Source organism: Spermophilus citellus (genome assembly GCF_964194105.1).
Source record: "Spermophilus citellus genome assembly, chromosome: X".
In the NCBI taxonomy this organism is placed as follows: Eukaryota; Metazoa; Chordata; class Mammalia; order Rodentia; family Sciuridae; genus Spermophilus; species Spermophilus citellus.
Window position 1 is genome coordinate 86,798,316 of NC_138190.1, and position 14,771 is coordinate 86,813,086.

Consider the following 14,771-nt stretch of genomic DNA (forward strand, 5'->3'; position numbering starts at 1 on the left):
TCATTCCTGATGTTTGAGTTAGCACAGCAACCTTTCAGGTTTCTTGAAAATGAACTTACCCTTGGTCTGAGAGAAAACACATTTGCAAAGTTATTTCAAAATAATTAGATAACCAATTATTGTAGCTCTCTAAAATAGTGCGGAGCTAGTCAATGCCAGCAGAAGGAGATGGCAAGAAGAAGAAATCAACTAAGGTTCAGAGACTCTTTTAAACTCATATTGTTGTATTGATTATTGTATTTTGTTGTATTTGTTTTAATATTCTGGAGAACTTACCTCTATTCTTGATCTACATACAGAAAAAAATCCAAGTTTAAAACACAACCTTACTTTGAGATTTCAATGAGTACTCCAATACTAATCTTCTGTCAGCCACTATAGCAGTTAGAGAGCTTTATGCCATATTAAGGGTCTCTAAGTCTTGAGTTTCTTAGTGTGTGGTCTTCCAGGAGTTCTGACAATGTCTGGGTGCCCTTATTAATTGATATCATTTTACTAAAGAGAAAATACCTAAATTTATGTCTGTTGTACCAAAGATTGTAATGAAGATCAATATGATAGATAAAAAGATGGCTCAATGCTTCTTTTTGTGGGAAGGCTAGATTAGGAAGGTTGTTGTGGACTGCATGTTTGTGTCACCCTAAATCCATATGCTAATATCATAACCCACAATGGGTATATGGAGCCTTTGGAATGTAATTAGTTCACAAGAGTGGAGTCCTCGTGATGGGATTAGTGACCTTATAAGAAGTGACATAAGAGAGCTTGATTTCTTTATTCTTTTGCTGTGTGAGGACATAACAAGAAGATGTCCATCTGAAAACTAGAGCCTTAAAATGATTGAACATGATCTTCAACTCTCCAGCTTCCAGAACTGTGAGAAATAAACTTCAATTGCATTCTGTTATAGCACCCTGAACTAATTCAGATAGTGATGGATTTTCTAGTTTGAATAGGGTAAATTGAGTACTAAGTATACATAAAACAAAGGTCAAGTTACATAAGGAAAAAAGGGATAGGGATGTAGGAGTAGAATGTATAACCTTGGTAAACAGGAGAATCAATATCCCAAGAGGACTTGGAAGGTGAAATTTCTGGTGGATAAATTGATCTTAGTGCAGACATGTCAGGAAAGACATGGCTGTGTGTAATATTGATTGATGAGGTGTCAGGAAGGATATTAGGTCCACAAAGGAAAAGTAAATGAGGTAAAGGGAATGCTGGAAGGAAATTCAAGGGCCATGATGAGAATGGGTAAGATGATGAGCTCTTACTATGAATATTCAATACGTAGAAGGAGGAGAACTTAGCTGTATAAGTGGTCACCTGTACTGGAAAACAAGTAGACATGGCTTGGGTATGATCTAGGCAGGTAAGAGTTTACCAATAACCTTCAGTTCCTTGTAAGGTAGTTTGTGTAAGATAGAGAGATAGGAAATTACAAAGACATGCATAAGCAGAATCAGTAGCATTCTGATAATGCTTAATATACAGTTAAATAGTTTACAGTAACCATGGTGGTAGAAAGTTTCCATTCATAGAGGATAACCTTTTGGGGTGAGGGAAGTTTGTGAATTTTCAGTGAATCCCATTTTGTTATCTATCTTCAACCTAGGTGCTAATATAGTATGATTTGTGAAAAGATAGAAAGGGGATAGTAGAATGAGGCACTGTCATTAAGCAGAAGGTGTGTTACATTTGGGTTTTGTGTACCTAGAATTATAAATGGGAAGTGTCCTTTTATGGCTAGAAAAACCTGACAAAAGGTTAAGGAACAAAAAGGCAAGAGATCTATATATGGACCTATTTAATGAAACTTAAGTTCAACTTCTTGCTATTTGCATGATAATTTATCAGTTATTTATTTTTTCTAAGGACTTATTTCCTCATTTGTGAAATATAAATAAAAGTATATATCATATAAAAGTATCTTTAAGAGTAAAATAAAGAATGCACATATCTTAAGTGGTATTGTTCTTGATATTTAAATTATCAGTATATGTTACCTGTATATCATTGTTTATAAGCCTCTCAGTAAACCAGAAGGAGAATGAAGGTTAGTGGATACTGGTGAAGTTTAGTGCATTTTGTCCAATCCAGTACCCTCCCTCTGGTGTTGTATTATGAAGAGACCCATATAGATACTTTGCTAGGAAATTCATGGTCAGGAATTTCCTTGGACTGCTTAAGTGTAATTGATCAGCTCTGGTGGTAAATGATTGACATCATGGAATCCATTCATGACTATTTAGATAATCTCTTAAGAATACTGATATTTTCTCTATAGCTCTCCTTTTACTGTGAACCCTCCCCAGTATCATCCTTAATGCTATGCTCATGGCAAAGTAGGATTTTCTAGCATACTCCTCCAAATTCTTCCAGTAATTACCCATTTTCAGTTCCAAAATCACTTCCACAATTTTATGTATTTGTTACAGTACCACACCATTTCTCAGTACCATTTGTATCTTAGTCTGCTTGGACTGCTAATGCTTTATACTAGGTAATTTATAAACAACAGAAACTTATTGCTTACAGTTCTGAAGGGTAGGAAGTCCAAGATCAAGGTGCCAATAGATTTCATATTTGATGAGGGTTCATTCCTCATAGATGGTGTCTTCTAGTTGTATCCTCACAAAGCAGAAGGGAAAAATTAGGGAAATAAGTTCCCTCAGACATCTTTTATAATGTCACTAATCCCAACTAGTCACCCCTATAGGCCTCACCTCTCAATACCAACACATTGAGGATTAAATTCCAACATACGAATTTCAGAGGGACACAAACATTCAGATCATAGCAAGTGTCAGAATTTATGGACATGATTTAAAATAATCATGGTTCCTTATTATCCTAATAACTCACATCCTTTTACCCTATTAGCTTCTCATAAGAAAAGCCAATAAGTAATATTATTTTAAAATTGCTTGTTGGTTGTTACCATTAAATAATTGCCCACTGGGGTTTGCAAGGATTGAGGAAAGTTTGCATGGTCCTTGTACTCTGGGGTCCCCCAGGGGATTCTATATTACTATGGGCCAAATACTGTGCTTTCTCATTGTCACAGATTACCCCAATTTTTCCCTACAATGTAACTGTTGTGTGGAGTATTTTCATATCCATTCATTTAATGATATCTTGGGTAAGAGATATTCTATTTTGCATACCTGTAACAGGTATGCAAAGGTTCATGTTGTACTTCATATCCTTATAATATTGAGATATTATTGCCTTTGGAATTGGAGACATATTTGAAAAGAACCTGCAGTAAAAATATTGGAATTGACTTCCTAAGTCATCTATACTATATACTTGAATTTATAATACATAGATATATGGGGCTGGGGTTGTGGCTCAGCGGTAGAGCACTTGCCTCTCACGCATGAGGCACTGGGTTCAATCCTCAGCACCACATAAAAGGAAATAAATAAGATAAAGATATTGTGTCCATCTACAACTAAAATATATTAAAAAATAATATAGAGATATATTAATAGATAAAGAGCTATGTAGATAAAATATAAATGCTTTAAAATCATAGGGTTCTGGAAATGGAAACTATGGTTTAAAAAACAGTTGGAAAAAAGGCAACTCAGCTGAACTTTTATGACCCTGGAGGGGTTGTGAACATCATACATTGGTTGATTGTGACCACTGTCTTCATCAATAATAACGTTACCAAAAAGTTGTGTGTTCTCACAGGAATGGAGGTCTATTTGGAAGAGCAATCCTGGTTTTGCATTTTAAATTCTAGTTTTGGTGAAGAAGGAAAGAAATACACTTCTTTACTTCATTGATACTGGAGTGTAAAAAAGGGGCCTCCAATTATAAGAAGAAAGACACATGGGGCTGGGGATATAGCTCAACTGGTAGAGTGCTTGCCTCACATGCCGAAGGCCCTGGGTTCAATCCCCAGAACCACACACAAAAAAGACACCTATATAATCTAGAAGAGGAGCTAGTGTCCTTTAGCAATGGACACGTGTTTGTTTTATGGGGACTTGGGTAGACTCTCAGTAGATGCAATGTTTAACTGGATTCCATTTTGTAGTGAAATGATAACCAATAACTTTAATATAGGGTTCTTTAAACCATTTTTACATGCTTCTTATGAATCAAGGATCAGTATCAGGGCTACTGAATCTAAGACTTCTACTTTTGCTAGTAATTAGCCTCATTGTGCCTCTTGATGCTGCCATGCCTCAAGGTCATGAATCAGAGGGTATTTAATTAAAACAATTCACCCAATCCTCTCATTTGCCCCCATACAATCCTGTACATTTTAGAAGAAAAGAAAGTGAAATACAGATTGATAAGCGAGGTAAAATTTATACAAGGTTATTAAAGCTATTAGTTAAGTCTGTCACAATGACCCAACGAATTCTTTCTGAATTCACTCTAGCAATCTCTCTAGCACCCAAAGTACTGATTTTGTTTCTTGTTAAGCGGTTATCTTATCCTTCAGGGAAATTGTGCATGCTCCTGCACATGAATGTACACAAGCACAGCAGGGTGAAGGACACAGGCATTTAAAATTATTTTTAAGATTTATCGGTTATAGAATGAGTTACCTAATGGAGTTGGTAAAAAAAGTAATTTTCCATTTTCTTTTATGTTTTTTCCTAACTTCTGGTTTTATTGTATACAATGATTTAGGAGAAAAAAATTTCATTTCATTCCAGGAGTAAATGATAATACAAAAAGAAAGAAAGAAAGAAACCCAGAATATAACACTGAGATTTCTAGATAGAGAAATACATTCAAGAAACCTATGGTATTGTTCACATGCATAACCTCCATCCTTGCTATTAATGGTTACTCTATTTGGGTGCCCATATTTTGTGCACTTTAGTAGACTGCCAGTAGGAACTGGCTGGCTTATTGTGTCTCAACTGTTTAATATCTCTTCTGTGCTGAATGCTGTCTAGTAGGTGTTAAAACATAATACATTAATCCATCCACCTGCTTCCTCTCCATGCATTCTGGTACTTTATATTCCAGCACTTCTTCCTCCAGGACACTGACCAACTTGACAAGTCATTTTCCACTGCCTTGAATTCATATTTATTTTTGCCTTCAGCCATTTCTCTTTGAATCCATTGACCAGATGCTCTGCCTACAGTTATTCACATTGGAAAGTTGGACCCTTAAAGTGGATATCATTCAGGGCTATCTTTGAATGAGGCTTAATACTGAAGCATTCCTCTTCAATTTGCACTGTAATACTGAGTCAATCAATCTAGGAATCAGGCTTTGTCCTTTCCCATCTCCATTTGCTCATCATAGGCATCTCCTATGACCATAAATGTGAGCTGAGACCTGAGGCTTTGCTCCAAGTGTTGATGACTTGGGAGTCTGAGACCCCCCCCTCCAGTAGTTTCATTGTACTTTCTGGACATGACAATGCCCAATCTCAGCAGTACCACTTTCAATTTACTGGGCCCATTCACTCAAGATTTTGTCCCCACATTTTGTATTAGTGCATTATAGTTGTACATACTGATGGGATTTGTTGTTACATATTTATACATGCATACAATACAAAATATGACAATACAATTTGGGCCATATTGCTCCCAGCACTTCCCCCTCCTGCCATACCTCCCATCCCTTGATCCCTTTCCTCTACTGATCTCCCCTTGATTTTAATGTCATGCAAGCTTTTAATTTTGTGGGTCTGATGGTATCTGGTTTATGGTGGGAAATTTAAATGTTGTCTAATTTTTCATTGCAGATTGCTCTAGAAAATCAATCATTATGTTGTAAATCTCCTGTTGAGAGCTGCCATCAATTCCATATGGAATCTGTCCCCCCTGCATTTCCTCTAATGTCATAAGATCTGTTGGGTCATATGCCCTAAGTAGCAGGGCTGCTAATACCCCAATTTGCACCCAGTACAGAGTCTTTTACTGCTTTTGGCCCTATTCAAAGTTGGTAGCTTTGCATGCCACTTAGTCAATGAATGAGAGCAATATTCCCAAATTGGAATAAATTGCTCCACAATCTGAAAAGGTCTATCAGGTGTGATGTTTCCTACTTATAGTGGATACCACAAAATCCTATAATGTGTTATGTGTTTTAATGTGGTTTTCCAAATATGCAGAAGACCACTGGACCTTTACAATCTTCACTGACATAAAACTGGGATAGTTTTCTCTCTCATTCTCTGGAGCACATGTGATTTACTAAGCACTCAAGTGTTCCTGCAAATTCTATCTAAATTGATTTAATTAAATGTTGTTATCTATATAGTGTATCAAAATAATGTTCTACAGAATGCCCATATGGTCTGCATTTCTTCAGACTGTGTTACAACAGAATGAGAGTGTTAATATGTCCTTCAGGATAATAATTTTTTTTGGTGGTTTACTCTCCTCCTCCATAATCTCTCTGGACTTTTAATAGTCTAAAGAGTGAATTAAATGAGAAAATGGTGGACATCACTACCCCTACATCCTTGAAGTTTTAAAGGGTGTCACAGATTTCTGTCACCCTCTGCAAGATTTTGTATGTTTTTAAATTTATTTTCTTGGCTGTAGTATTTCCAGCTTCAGAGGGTTCCACTTATATATCACTAGAATGATAGCCATTTCTTTACCAGTTAAGGAACAACTGTGGAGGTTCCATCACTTGGCATGTACATCAATTTAATTATATATTTGAAGATCAGAGAAATGACAAGCAGGTTAGTTCATGAACTCATTAGAATGACAGCAAATCAAAGCTGGATGACTCATCTGCTCCCTCTTCCAGTGCCATGAAGATGTCTCAGGTCTTCAGATATCAATGTCAACTAGAAGTCTGTGTCCAAAGGTCTAAAGATGTCTGTTCATCTTTCTTTCCTTTGTACAGTTAGCTAAGTAAATGGCCATAGATCCCTTTGTGGAAAGATTGTGAGAACCATTACTATGCAAACTTGCTATAAAGTTGCAAAGTCTTTCCTTTTAGGGACCTCATGTCTGTGCTATCCCTAGAGACTGACAGGACAAAATACTTAGTGGGGTAGGCCTGTGGGATTGAGTACTGAATTGAGAGTCAACAGATGTGAGTCCCATAGTCAGAAACATCAGTCTCTAGCATCTGAGAGAGGTTACTTTCTCTCTCATCATGTTTGTTACCCAGCAAATGCAACTCTTATTATAATTAGTCACATTTCCTATGTTACTACTTTCGAGTGATTTTGGAATACCAGAATCTGTACAAATACTCAGATCCTCATTCAAACACTTATAGAATGGAGTCATTTTAAAAGACAATCTCCTGAAGAAAAGACTTACAGTGAATAACTCTATCAAAGAGGAGTTCAAAGATGTGGATCTAGTTTATTTAGTACCTTCATGTGTGTGCACATTCCCACACACAATAGATATCATCAAGCTAAATTTTCAAATAATTTCTGTAACAATGAAATCTTACTTTGTGTAGTTGTGCTGAATCCTTTCGGAATGCCCATTCAAGGAATATACCTTTTAGCAATAACAAAAAGATGACTACAGTGATTTATTCTGCTATTCTTTACATCTAGAAGATACTTTTTAACTAGGTTTAGGTTCAATCCTCAATTTAAAAAGATCTTCAAATCCATAGTATTGGGTGTGCAATTGCTTTTATTTAAATTATTTGTTACTTAAATGCAGAAAATAGTCTCCACTGAAAATATAACTCTAGACTAATCACCTGTGAGGACAGCTGATGTTTCTTTTTTTTTTTCTTTTTTTTTATTGGTTATTCACAACTTTACAAAGCTCTTGACATATCATACTTCATACATTAGATTGAAGTGGGTTATGAGCCCCCAATTTTACCCCAAATGCAGATTGCAGAATCATGTCGGTTACACATCCACAATTTTACATAATGCCCTATTAGTAATTGTTGTATTCTGCTACCTTTCCTATCCCCTACTATCCCCCCTCCCCTCCACTCCCTTCTTCTCTCTCTACCCCATCTACTGTATTTCATTTCTCTCCTTGTTTATTTTCCCATTCCCCTCACAACCTCTTATATGTAATTTTGTATAGCAATGAGGGTCTCCCTTCATTTCCATGCAATTTTCCTCATCTCTCACTTTCCCTCCCATCTCATGTCACTGATTAATGTTACTCTTTTCTTCCTACTCTTCCTCCCTGCTCTGTTCATATTTGCTCTCATTATATCAAAGAAGACATTTGGCATTTTTTTTAGGGATTGGCTAGCTTCACTAAGCATAATCTGCTCTAGTGCCGTCCATTTCCCTGCAAATTCTATGATTTTGTCATTTTTTATTGCTGCATAGTACTCCATTGTGTATAGATGCCACATTTTTTTATCCATTCATCTATTGAAGGGCATCTGGGTTGGTTCCACAGTCTAGCTATTGTGAATTGTGCTGCTATGAACATTGATGTGGCAGTATCCCTGTAGCATGCTCTTTTAAGGTCTTCAGGGAATAGTCCAAGAAGGGCAATAGCAGGGTCAAATGGTGGTTCCATTCCCATCTTTCCCAGGAATCTCCAAACTGCTTTCCAAATTGGCCGCACCAATTTGCAGTCCCACCAGCAATGTACAAGTGTACCCTTTTCTCCACAACCTCTCCAGCACTTGTTGTTGTTTAACTTCATAGTGGCTGCCAATCTTACTGGAGTGAAATGGTATCTTAGGGTGGTTTTGATTTGCATTTCTCTGACTGCTAGAGATGGTGAGCATTTTTTCATGTACTTGTTGATTGATTGTATATCCTCCTCTGAGAAGTGTCTGTTCAGGTCCTTGGCCCATTTGTTGATTGGGTTATTTGTTATCTTATTGTCTAATTTTTTGAGTTCTTTGTATACTCTGGATATTAGGGCTCTATCTGAAGTGTGAGGAGTAAAGATTTGTTCCCAGGATGTAGGCTCCCTATTTACCTCTCTTATTGTTTCTCTTGCTGAGAAAAAACTTTTAAGTTTAATTAACTCCCATTTGTTGATTCTTGTTGTTAACTCTTGTGCTATGGGTGTCCTATTAAGGAATTTTTTTTTTCTGGGTTGTTCACAACATTACAAAGCTCTTGACATAACATACTTCATACATTGGACTGAAGTGGGTTATGAACCCCCAATTTTACCCCAAATGCAGATTGCAGAGTCACATCGGTTACACTTCCACAATTTTACATAATGTCCTATTGGTCATTGTTGTATTCTGCAACCTTTCCTATCCCCTACTATCCCCCCTCCCCTCCCCTCCCAACTTCTCTCTCTACCCCATCTACTGTATTTCATTTCTCTCCTTGTTTATTTTCCCATTCCCTCACAACCTCTTGTATGTAATTTTGTATAGCAATGAGGGTCTCCCTTCATTTCCATGCAATTTCCCTTTTCTCACCCTTTCCCTCCCATCTCATGTCTCTGTTTAATGTTACTCTTTTCTTCCTACTCTTCCTCCCTGCTCTGTTCATAGTTGCTCTCATTATATCAAAGAAGACATTTGGTATTTGTTTTTTAGGGATTGGCTAGCTTCACTAAGCATAATCTGCTCTAGTGCCATCCATTTCCCTGCAAATTCTATGATTTTGTCATTTTTTATTGCTGCATAGTACTCCATTGTGTATAGATGCCACATTTTTTTTATCCATTCATCTACTGAGGGGCATCTGGGTTGGTTCCACAGTCTAGCAATTGTGAATTGTGCTGCTATGAACATCGATGTGGCAGTATCCTTGTAGCATGCTCTTTTAAGGTCTTCAGGGAATAGTCCAAGAAGGGCAATAGCAGGGTCAAATGGTGGTTCCATTCCCATCTTTCCCAGGAATCTCCAAACTGCTTTCCAAATTGGCCGCACCAATTTGCAGTCCCACCAGCAATGTACAAGTGTACCCTTTTCTCCACAACCTCTCCAGCACTTGTTGTTGTTTGACTTCATAGTGGCTGCCAATCTTACTGGAGTGAGATGGTATCTTAGGGTGGTTTTGATTTGCATTTCTCTGACTGCTAGAGATGGTGAGCATTTTTTCATGTACTTATTGATTGATTGTATATCCTCCTCTGAGAAGTGTCTGTTCAGGTCCTTGGCCCATTTGTTGATTGGGTTATTTGTTATCTTATTGTCTAATTTTTTGAGTTCTTTGTATACTCTGGATATTAGGGCTCTATCTGAAGTGTGAGGAGTAAAGATTTGTTCCCAGGATGTAGGCTCCCTGTTTACCTCTCTTATTGTTTCTCTTGCTGAGAAAAAACTTTTAAGTTTAAATAAGTCCCATTTGTTGATTCTTGTTGTTAACTCTTGTGCTATGGGTGTCCTATTGAGGAATTTGGAGCCCGACCCCACAATTTGTAGATCGGATCCAACTTTGTCTTCTATCAGACGCAGAGTCTCTGGTTTGATATCAAGTTCCTTGATCCATTTTGAGTTAACTTTTGTGCATGGCGAGAGAAAGGGGTTCAGTTTCATTTTGTTGCATATGGATTTCCAGTTTTCCCAACACCATTTGTTGAAGATGCTATCCTTCCTCCATTGCATGCTTTTAGCCCCTTTATCAAATATAAGATAGTTGTAACTTTGTGGATTAGTCTCTGTGTCCTCTATTCTATACCATTGGTCCACCCGCCTGTTTTGGTACCAGTACCATGCTGTTTTTGTCACTATTGCTCTGTAATATAGTTTGAAATCTGGTATTGCTATACCGCCTGATTCACACTTCCTGTTTAGAATTGCTTTTGCTATTCTGGGTCTTTTATGTTTCCATATGAATTTCATGATTGCTTTGTCAATTTCTACAAGATATGCCGTTGGGATTTTGATTGGCATTGCATTAAACCTATAGAGAACTTTTGGTAATATCGCCATTTTGATGATGTTAGTTCTGCCTATCCATGAACAGGGTATGTTTTTCCATCTTCTAAGATCTTCATCAACTTCTCTCTTCAGGGTTCTGTAGTTTTCATTATATAAATCTTTCACCTCTTTTGTTAGGTTAATTCCCAAGTATTTTATTTTTTTTGAGGATATCGTGAATGGAGTGTTTTTCCTCATTTCCGTTTCCGAAGTTTTGTCGCTGATATACAGAAATGCCTTTGATTTATGCGTGTTGATTTTATATCCTGCCACTTTGCTGAATTCATTTATTAGTTCTAGTAGTTTCTTTGTAGACCCTTTTGGGTCTTCTAGGTATAGAATCATGTCATCTGCAAATAGTGATAATTTAAGTTCTTCTTTTCCAATTTTTATGCCTTTAATTTCTTTCGTCTGTCTAATTGCTCTGGCCAGTGTTTCGAGAACTATATTGAATAGAAGTGGAGATAGAGGGCATCCCTGTCTTGTTCCGGATTTTAGAGGGAATGCCTTCAACTTTTGTCCATTCAGAATGATGCTAGCCTGAGGCTTAGCATATATAGCTTTTACAATGTCAAGGTAGGTTCCTGTTATCCCTAATTTTTCTAATGTTTTGAACATAAAGGGATGCTGTACTTTGTCAAATGCTTTCTCTGCATCTATCGAGATGATCATATGGTTCTTATCTTTAAGTCTATTGATGTGGTGAATAACATTTATTGATTTCCGTATGTTGAACCATCCTTGCATCCGAGGGATGAATCCTACTTGGTCATGGAGCACAATTTTTTTGATGTGTTTTTGTATTCGATTCTCCAGAATTTTATTGAGGATTTTTGCATCTAGGTTCATTAGAGATATTGGTCTGTAGTTTTCTTTCTTTGAGGCGTCTTTGTCTGGTTTCGGAATCAGGGTGATGTTGGCCTCATAGAATGAATTTGGAAGAGCTCCCTCTTTTTCTATTTCCTGAAATAACTTGAAAAGTATTGGTTTTAATTCTTCTTTAAAGGTTTTGTAAAACTCCGCTGTATATCCATCCGGTCCTGGGCTTTTCTTGGTTGGTAGTCTTTTGATGGCTTCTTCAATTTCATCCATTGATATTGGTCTATTCAAATTGTGTGTATCCGGGGCTGGGGATGTGGCTCAGGCGAGTGGTGCACTCGCCTGGCATGTGTGCGGCCCGGGTTCGATCCTCAGCACCACATACAAACAAAGATGTTGTGTCCACCGAAAACTGAAAAATAAATATCAAAAAAAGTTTAAAAAAAAAAAAAAACAAATTGTGTGTATCCTCCTGACTCAGTCTGGGCAAATCATATGACTTAAGAAATTTATCGATGTCTTCACTATCTTCTATTTTGTTGGAATATAGGTTTTCAAAATAATTTCTAATTGTCTTCTGTATTTCTGTAGGATCTGTTGTAATATTGCCTTTTTCATCCCGTATGTTAGTAATTTGAGTTCTCTCTCTTCTTCTCTTCGTTAGCATGGCTGAAGGTCTGTCGATCTTATTTATTTTTTCGAAGAACCAACTTTTAGTTTTGTTAATTTTTTCAATAGTTTCTTTTGTTTCAATTTCATTGATTTCCGCTCTGATTTTATTATTTCTTGCCTTCTGCTACATTTGCTGTTGTTTTGCTCTTCCTTTTCTAGGGCTTTGAGATGAAGTGTGAGCTCATTTATTTGTTGGTTTTTTTCTTTTTTTGAGGGATGACCACCAGGCGATGAATTTTCCTCTTAAAACTGCTTTCATTGTGTCCCATAGATTCCGATATGTTGTGTCTGTATTTTCATTTATCTCTAAGAATTTTTTAATTTCCTCCTTTATGTCTTCTGTAACCCATTGATCATTCAGTAACATATTGTTCATTTTCCATGTGATGTAGGATTTTTCCTTCCTTCTTTTATCATTGATTTCCAGTTTCATTCCATTATGATCAGATAAAATGCATGGTATTATCTCCACCCCTTTATATTTACTGAGGGTTGCCCTATGGCATAATATATGGTCTATTTTTGAGGAGGATCCATGTGCTGCTGAGAAAAAGGTATATCCATTTGATGATGGTTGATATATTCTATATATGTCAGTTAAGTCTAGGTTGTTGATTGTGATATTGAGTTCTATAGTTTCTTTATTCAATTTTTGTTTGGAGGATCTGTCCAACGGTGAAAGAGGAGTGTTGAAGTCACCCATAATTATTGTGTTGTGGTCTATTTGATTCTTGAACTTGAGGAGAGTTTGTTTTATCAATGTTGCAGCACCATTGTTTGGTGCATAAATATTGATAATTGTTATGTCTTGTTGGTGAATGGATCCTTTTAACAGTATATAATGACCTTCTTTATCCCTTTTGATTAACTTCGTCTTGAAGTCGATTTTATTCGATATGAGGATGGCCACTCCTGCTTGCTTACGAGAACTGTGTGCGTGGTATATTTTTTCCCATCCTTTCACCTTCAGCCTGTGTATGTCTTTTCCAATCAGATGTGTCTCCTGGAGGCAGCATATTGTTGGATTTGTCTTTTTAATCCATGATACCAGCCTATGTCGCTTTATTGGAGAGTTTAGGCCATTAACATTCAGAGTTACTATTGATATATGGTTTGAACTTCCATCCATGTTTGAATGCTTATCCTTTTTTTTTTTTTAAATATTTAGTTTGTTTCTCCGTGATTATCTTTCCCCTCGCCCTCTGTCTTTACTGAGGCACTTCCCACTGATGGTTTTGGTTATTGTTTTTCATTTCTTCCTCGTGTAGTGTTTTGCTCAAAATGCTTTGCAATGCAGGTTTTCTGGCTGCAAATTCTTTTAACTTTTGTTTATCATGAAAGATCTTTATTTCGTTGTCATACCTGAAGCTTAATTTTGCTGGATACAGAATTCTTGGTTGGCATCCATTGTCTTTCAGTGTTTGAAATACATTGTTCCATGACCTTCTTGCTTTCAGTGTCTGTGATGAAAAGTCCGTTGTTAACCGTATTGGTTTACCCCTAAATGTAATCTGTCTCCTTTCTCTTGTAGCTTTTAATATTTTCTCTTTGTTCTGTATATTGGATATCTTCATAACAATGTGTCTTGGCGTTGGTCTACTGTGATTTTGTGTGCTCGGTGTCCTGTATGCCTCTTCAATTTGTATATCTGTTTCCTTTTTTATTTCTGGAAAGTTTTCTGTAATTATTTCATTCAGTAGGTTTCTCATTCCCTTGGTGTGAATCTCTGTACCTTCCTCTATCCCGATGACTCGTAAGTTTGGTTTCTTTATGTTATCGCATAACTCTTGGATGATTTTCTCGTGATTTTTTACCAGCCTTTCTGAGTTGGCTAGACTCTTTTCAAGATGGTATATTTTGTCTTCATTATCTGACGTTCTGGTTTCTACTTGCTCCACTCTGTTAGTGATACTCTCAATTGAGTTTTTAATTTGGTTTATCGTTTCCTTCATTTCTAGAATTATTGTTTGATTATTTTTTATAATCTCTATCTCCTTATAAAGATGCTTAACTTCTTCTTTTAGCTGTTTATGTAACTCATTCTCAATGTGTTCTTTCGCTGCTTGAATTTGCTGTCTTGTATCCTCTTTGAGGTTCCATTCCATCTGTCTAAGGTGTTCCTTGAGGTCTTTATATGACCATTTTTCTGATGACTCTAGGTCCTCCTGAATATTTAGGCTGTCCTGCATTGCTTGTACTCCTCTTCTTCCTTGCTTCTTGAAGCTGCTCATGTTGCTTCTTGTTCTGGTTGACTGCTGGGTTACTGTTTATTCCTATAAATTTATTTGATGCTAGGGAGGAAAGGTATTAGAAGGGAAGGGAAGAAGTCACTAAGGAGAATGAGAGTAGGCAGGAAGAATTCAAGGAAGGGGGGATAAGAAAAATGAAAAGACAAAAGAAGAAAGAAATAGGAACTAAAAAAGAACAAAAATTTTAAAAAAATATTAATAATAATTAAAAAAATTAAAATTGAGATTAGAAGAGAAAGA